Here is an 8,577-nt window from a genome sequence, read left to right on the forward strand (position 1 = left end):
TAGACTTCGTAAAAGTCTTTAGACTTGATGCCAAATAGTGAAGATTTACTTTTGTTGCCAGTTAGAACTAAATAAATGATTCGGATTGAGCTAGGTTTCATTTGCCAGAAAATGATACTATTTTTTTTTAATCCCATACAAATTAGTGCTGTATTTTTCTGGAATGGGGAGTAATAATCTTACAATTATTATGTTTGATCCCTCATATGAAATACATCGTTCTGCATTGGCAAATTTTAATTAGTTTCAGAATTTCCGAATGATCATGATGATACTGTTTGTCAACCAGGAAGCGGATGAGGGAATTTCAGTTATTTCATGATTCAACCAGGAACAAAACTCACCCATCCTTCTTTCATTTTTAGTTCTGAAGTTAAAAATACTTTATTACACATTTACCTTATATGGATTTTCAAAACATGTTTAATAGTAGAGATGTCCAACGCAAAGGGTCTATTGTTCTATTGTGTCCGATTTGAGCGCAGACATATTGGAAAATGTTGCCAATCAATATTCATGAAGTCGTGCGATCGACACCTACAGCTGTTCAATTAGGCGACTTTATTGTTAAGTGCTTGTATTCATTCATTGGGCGTATCGAGCTGCATCGGTTGGCTTGCAAAATTCGGACAAGTTTGGTCCGCTATTATTTAATATAGTTTTATAGGCCTACAAGTATGATTTGCTTTGCTTTATTGATTGATCGACTGACTGGCGGCTGACTGAATGATTGATTGATATGTTAATAGATCTATTGATTATGCATATTTACCGTTAGGTATTCATTTAGCATTTTATTTCTTTATTTTGTACCTTTTTTGACCAATCTCCATTAATTTCTTTATTTATTGATAATTATGGTAGACCTTATTTGGAATTATTTTTGTTTGTGTGACCATTGTAAGTCAAAATTGTTCTGTTCACCTGACACACATAACGAATTTGGCTGTTTCCATATGAGTTGGGACATGTGTAAACAAGATGATAGCTTGACTGGATAAAATACAATAAAAATACCACTGGTAATAGCAAGTAATGGAAACATTATTATCTAAAATACGTTTGATAATCTCATAATTGGGAGCGCGATGGCCGAGCGGAACGGGCTCCGACTCATAATCGTAAGGTTGCGGGTTCGAGCCCCGGCGACGCCATCGTGTTTTGCCCTTGAGTAAGGAACTTTATCTCGATTGCTCCTCTTCACCCAGGTGTTTAAATGGGTACCGGCATTCTTAACTGCTGGGAAGGTAACAGACTCGCTGTAGAGGAGGTGTACCGATCCCCCTATAGCAACATTGCATGGAGGAGTCTGGGCCAATCGCCAATGAAAGAGAGATGGGCACTCCGATCAATGCTTATATGCAGTATCGCCTCCTGTTTTTAATCTCATAATTATAGTTGAACCATCATTTGAAATACATCGTGCACTTTTCGCTTCATGTTTAATTTCATTTATTAAACATTTTCCGAATATTGATACTGATGCTGTGAACGAGGATGTGGCGGTGATGAAATTTAGTTCATGTAAATTCCCATGATTCAAACAGGAACTAAACTCGCTCATTCCTCTTTTACTTTTGGTTCTAAAGTTAAAAACAATATACTAACAATTTCTGGTGCCTATTTATACACCTCTACCTAAATGGATATTTAAAACATGTTATTCTAAACACTGTAATAACAAAACTAGGAAATTAGCCAATTCATATTGAGATCCTTTTCAATATTGCTGTTACTAGGTACTTCACCCACAAGTGAATCCGTTTATAGCGGACGTAGAAATGGATAAAAGCAAGGCCTACTGATAAAATAACACACGTGGACAATATTGCTATCAAATCTCCACTTGCGGCTTTTTTAAACGTGGAAATGTGTTTTTCATTTGAGTCGTTGACACATGTTGTATAATCATGAACCATTCAAAAGAGTCACCAAATCCAGGTAAGCTATACGCTGGCGAAGTAACGTAATTAATCGGATTAATTACCAAGGCAATAGGTGAAAACAATTTTGAACATATCGCGCTGCACTACAAGCAGGTTACACTCATCACCTGTGTATGTCTGCAATCATAGATTGAATACAATACTGGTCTTTTCAAAGATACTAATCTTACAGGTGCAAGTGATCAGCATGATATGGTTCAATGCATAGGTACTCTGTGAATGTTGTAGTGCAGCGCGGTATATTCAAAAATTGTTTTCACCTATTGCTATGGTAGTTAATCCGATTATTACGTAACTTCGCCAGCGTATGGTATTTTATTCAAGGATTAGTAAATGAAAAGTTGTTCGATTGTGAGTCACGGTTGTTTGATGTGATCATTTATTAACTTTTCTAACAAAACATTATTATAATGTTCATGAATAATACCAACAGCTATCACACTAATAAACTGTATATACACATACCGTATATTTTGTAGCAATTTTTAACATAGACTTTCGTTTCTATATCAAATTATTCATCTTTTTCTGCATTTTTGTGGCGATTATAATTCTATAAAATGTACATTTGTGTGCAAATTTATTTTATAATTTTTTTACATATATCTTTTATTTAAATTAGCCAAATAATATGATTTATATCTTACATTTCACATGATAAAAAGTTTTTTGAAAATTCCTTTGTCACTTGTTAGTGTCTTTGCTGATGTTCTAATATAGTTTAACAAGTCTACCCCTTGTAAAGATGCAAACAAGATTTTAGATAAATAGCGCCATCATTGTTCAACTTTTCTTAAAAATGACACAGTTTTACATGTCATCAAACAACCGTGGAGTAATTAAATATGCAATGTAGTGGTAAAAGTGTGCAGAACTACGTGTTCAAAAACACAGAATTACAGCTTTGGACGTACTAAAGAAACAATTGTCCAACAAGATTGAACAGACAACTTGTTAAACTATGGAAGCATTTCGTGTACCTATCCTTAAAACTTTTAATGCAAAGGTTGGCAGCTAGAATTTCCATGGTGTATTTAATTCATACTGAATGTCATTATTGACCAGTTAACAACAGGTGAAGGAGTCATATTAACATCCGATGACCTCCGGTACATTTCTCCCACAGTGAAAACAGTATTATATCAGTATATATAATTTTCACAGCAAGCATATGTTCATTACAAGTTAGGTTAGTGTGCAAAACATTTACCACTCACACACGTGGGAAGCTGAAAGTTTCTTAGAGTCTATGGTTATCTTTATGTTAATCAGTGGGAGCTTTATAGACGAATCCAAGTAGCCAAGTCATGGTCAGGATTTGGTCGGACATCTTTGGGTAGCCGCTAGCACCAACCTGGTGTTTTGAGCGTCCAATTGTGCAAATAAAAGCCGCCTAACACTTAGAGAAGATGTAAGGACGAGGAGGGTTAATATAATAATAGCTAATAATGTATATAATGGAGATAATTCCGCAGGTAATCCCGTCGCATCTACATAGTCCTTTTGTTCGCAAGTACATCAATACATATATACCGTGTATAGTTAATCCGATTATTATGTCACTTCAACAGCGAATAGACCATGCTGTGTGTTTTGTCGAAGGAACTGTATTGTGTTATTCTTTTGTCTACCTGTGTTTTCGTGGAAGGTGTAAAACGGGTGATGGAGTGCAGTTTAAAGTTTCTGCCAAGGCCGAATCATTTCACATTTTGAGTGCATTGTAGCCGATGGCTACCCAACTAAAGGCTGCTAGTCAGGTGTAGGAATGCGTGAATTTAGATTCGTCTATATTATTATATATCAGTACAATGGCCCAACGTCGCACAGTGACATCGCCCGATATCTTCATAGTAGAAATCGCCATGGTAGGTTGAATCCACAGCCACCCATGACCATTTTATTCGGACGTTATGAGATGCATATTATTACTGAGGTGACCTGACTAAGGCTACTGACATAGACGGGGTAATTGATTTCTCGCTCTGTGAGCAAGCTTGTATACGACATTGCGGTCAATGGTTATACTCTCTCCACTTGAGTGAGTGCCGCTATAGCCTGCTGCGCGCTGTAGTCCATACAAGACCAACGCAATATAAAATTGAGAGTCTTGGTCAAATTTTGAGTTCAAAGCGCACGGCCAATTTTCAAAGCGCACGCTAACGACTATAATATCTGTTCAACACGTATTTTCAAGTGTATGAGACCACATCTGGTTTCTTGAGAAAAATTCATTTACGGGAGATATTCATCATTTTCTAACTCAGTATCCGAAGATTTTCGTCTGATATCAAAATCGTGCATAGCAATTCACGTGTATCGATCCCGTGTATTCATTTTAATGTCACTGCTGCACCAAATAATTATTAGCCAGGCGATGTCGGTGTGCGTCGTGACCTCTTTTCGACGTTTCCCGGGGCGTATCCTGCTTACCACGGACAGGCTTTAACATGCATGCTTAACCCTAAAACTACTTAGCCATTTTGTAGCACAGACTACGAAAGGGTGGGGGGTGTTGTTGCAACCCCCCTAATTTTCAATTATAAACGTCATATACCGTTTGAATGAGTCTCAATGGGTCTCATCTATTCATTGATATCAAAATAAGTACAAACATATGTTATATATAAATGACCTTCTATTCAGGGGTGTAGCAAAAGCATCTGGGAACCATTGACAAGAAAAAGTGTGGGCCCTTCTAACATCTCCTTTTTCAGTCCTATTTTTTTTAATCCAAACTCATAATGTGATATAGTCCTCTTGGCCCCTGGACTTTGTCTAATCTGTCCACCCGCTTGTTATGCCCTGCTTCTATTTTGTTGCAAGTCTACTAACGATTTTGCTCGTCTCCAGCGCTTGTTCATCTACGTATATACCTACACACTCACCTATACTGATTAATTGCTGCTGTACAGGCTTTTTTTTTCATGTATCTGATATTGCAGTTTATTGTTCGTGGAATGTTAATAAAGTGCCTGGGTCAGTACAGCTGCTCCTAAAACTCACCTATGCTGATTGCTGCGCTACAGTTACTGATGTTTACAAAACATGCACTAAGCAGGCTTGTTCACAAACTATTAATTATTATTTGATGCATGTTTAATTAATTGATGAATTTGTTAAATTGTTTTGATCATCTATTATATTGATATACAGGTGCCAGAAACAAACCATTTATGCCCCTAAGACCACCAGCAAATAACCATGGTAACAAACCATCCGAGTTAAATAACGCCATGACGACTAAACACATCAATGAGCATGATGAGAATGGAAGGATCCAAGACAAGCGTGACCTTGTGCCTTCTAGTGGTCATCTGACCCCTGAACGAAAAGCACTTCAACCACCATCCAATAGAGAGGGAAGAAATGTGAAGTCAGATACGAATGCGGCTGATTTAGGGCAATTAGGCACAAAAGAGAAATCCAGGGTGAAGAGTCCAGGTCCGCATCAAGGTATGGGCACCAAGTCAATCCAAAAACATGACAATAACAAGTAAAACAATAACAAAGGTGCCGTGTTATTTTTTCTTATCATGCGACAAGGCTGACGAATTCAGGATGGTACGTTGACGCCGAAAATGCATAGAGAATAGTATTTTGCACTTAGAATTTATATTATGGAATAGACTTGATATTGTTAGCCAATTGGCCTATGTGTTGATCGTGAGGTGCAGTTAGACAATTTTGTTTGTACAGAAAAGCTCTGAATCTGCTTTTAGGGATTACACGTAACGAAATACTATAATTGATATTCATATCAATAAATACACTTCAAGGCGTTTTCTTCTTTGTTTGTGTCTGGTGGATTAGATTACGTCAACACTTAAACGAGAATTATACTGGTCATTCTTTGTCAGTGGGAGGGTCTAGTTCAGGCCTTCTCAACTAGTTTACTTGAAGTGCCAATTTTAAATTTTTAGTGATCATGAAGTGGATTTTAAGGTTTTTGTGAGGCCCAGATTGGGTATTTTCACCCCTTTTTTGTTCAACATTGAGGCGAAAAAATTCATAAAATTACCGTGCGCCACTTCGTGCGCCACTTCGACTATCTCCAAGCGCCACAAGTGGCGCGCGCGCCGCCAGTTGAGAAGGCCTGGTCTAGTTCGTAGACACATAATCTGATTAGACACTCGCATGATTTCGGGTGCCGTCTATCAGGTCGTAGACGAGCCCACTACATCATGAGTGTTGATAACGCGTAATTTTTTTGCAAAGACAAAAGATGAAAAATGTGCACCTTTTCAAGAAAGTTTGGAAAAAACACCCTTTGTCAAACCAAATTTCCATTACTTTGGTTTGGGTGGGGATGTGCGGCTGGGACGATAAACTACCCGACTGCAAACCAAAATTTGACGAAAAACAGACCCGACATTTTTGGAAAAGTTTCGCAAACTTTGCAAAAGCGAAGGGTGAAAAATTTGCACCTTTTCGAGAAAGTATGGAAAAACACCCTTTCTTAAACTATATATTCATGATAATAGGAGCCATCAATAAACCAAACTGACTGAAAATGCACACCGAGCCTACACAAAATGGCTGAAATGAGACAAATTTTAAGGGGGCACCTTTTGGCGAGAAAAATCAGTTAATGTTACAAATGCGCGCAAAAAAATGGCACTGCTTAGGTTAAAAGTGGCAAAATAAAATGTAAATTTGGGCAGAAACACAAAAAAGTCTTAAATGTCGAGGCGGTCACCATCCCACAGTAGGGCGGGGGGGGGGGGGCAAGGGGGCAATTAAATAATTGGTTATAATAATGCAGCATGTCTTTTCAAAAAATTAGAATGCATATTATTGCATAAATTGAAATTAGACTTCGTAAAAGTCTTTAGACTTGATGCCAAATAGTGAAGATTTACTTTTGTTGCCAGTTAGAACTAAATAAATGATTCGGATTGAGCTAGGTTTCATTTGCCAGAAAATGATACTATTTTTTTTTAATCCCATACAAATTAGTGCTGTATTTTTCTGGAATGGGGAGTAATAATCTTACAATTATTATGTTTGATCCCTCATATGAAATACATCGTTCTGCATTGGCAAATTTTAATTAGTTTCAGAATTTCCGAATGATCATGATGATACTGTTTGTCAACCAGGAAGCGGATGAGGGAATTTCAGTTATTTCATGATTCAACCAGGAACAAAACTCACCCATCCTTCTTTCATTTTTAGTTCTGAAGTTAAAAATACTTTATTACACATTTACCTTATATGGATTTTCAAAACATGTTTAATAGTAGAGATGTCCAACGCAAAGGGTCTATTGTTCTATTGTGTCCGATTTGAGCGCAGACATATTGGAAAATGTTGCCAATCAATATTCATGAAGTCGTGCGATCGACACCTACAGCTGTTCAATTAGGCGACTTTATTGTTAAGTGCTTGTATTCATTCATTGGGCGTATCGAGCTGCATCGGTTGGCTTGCAAAATTCGGACAAGTTTGGTCCGCTATTATTTAATATAGTTTTATAGGCCTACAAGTATGATTTGCTTTGCTTTATTGATTGATCGACTGACTGGCGGCTGACTGAATGATTGATTGATATGTTAATAGATCTATTGATTATGCATATTTACCGTTAGGTATTCATTTAGCATTTTATTTCTTTATTTTGTACCTTTTTTGACCAATCTCCATTAATTTCTTTATTTATTGATAATTATGGTAGACCTTATTTGGAATTATTTTTGTTTGTGTGACCATTGTAAGTCAAAATTGTTCTGTTCACCTGACACACATAACGAATTTGGCTGTTTCCATATGAGTTGGGACATGTGTAAACAAGATGATAGCTTGACTGGATAAAATACAATAAAAATACCACTGGTAATAGCAAGTAATGGAAACATTATTATCTAAAATACGTTTGATAATCTCATAATTGGGAGCGCGATGGCCGAGCGGAACGGGCTCCGACTCATAATCGTAAGGTTGCGGGTTCGAGCCCCGGCGACGCCATCGTGTTTTGCCCTTGAGTAAGGAACTTTATCTCGATTGCTCCTCTTCACCCAGGTGTTTAAATGGGTACCGGCATTCTTAACTGCTGGGAAGGTAACAGACTCGCTGTAGAGGAGGTGTACCGATCCCCCTATAGCAACATTGCATGGAGGAGTCTGGGCCAATCGCCAATGAAAGAGAGATGGGCACTCCGATCAATGCTTATATGCAGTATCGCCTCCTGTTTTTAATCTCATAATTATAGTTGAACCATCATTTGAAATACATCGTGCACTTTTCGCTTCATGTTTAATTTCATTTATTAAACATTTTCCGAATATTGATACTGATGCTGTGAACGAGGATGTGGCGGTGATGAAATTTAGTTCATGTAAATTCCCATGATTCAAACAGGAACTAAACTCGCTCATTCCTCTTTTACTTTTGGTTCTAAAGTTAAAAACAATATACTAACAATTTCTGGTGCCTATTTATACACCTCTACCTAAATGGATATTTAAAACATGTTATTCTAAACACTGTAATAACAAAACTAGGAAATTAGCCAATTCATATTGAGATCCTTTTCAATATTGCTGTTACTAGGTACTTCACCCACAAGTGAATCCGTTTATAGCGGACGTAGAAATGGATAAAAGCAAGGCCTACTGATAAAATAACACACGTG

Source organism: Amphiura filiformis, chromosome 13 (assembly GCF_039555335.1).
Source record: "Amphiura filiformis chromosome 13, Afil_fr2py, whole genome shotgun sequence".
Lineage (NCBI taxonomy): Eukaryota > Metazoa > Echinodermata > Ophiuroidea > Amphilepidida > Amphiuridae > Amphiura > Amphiura filiformis.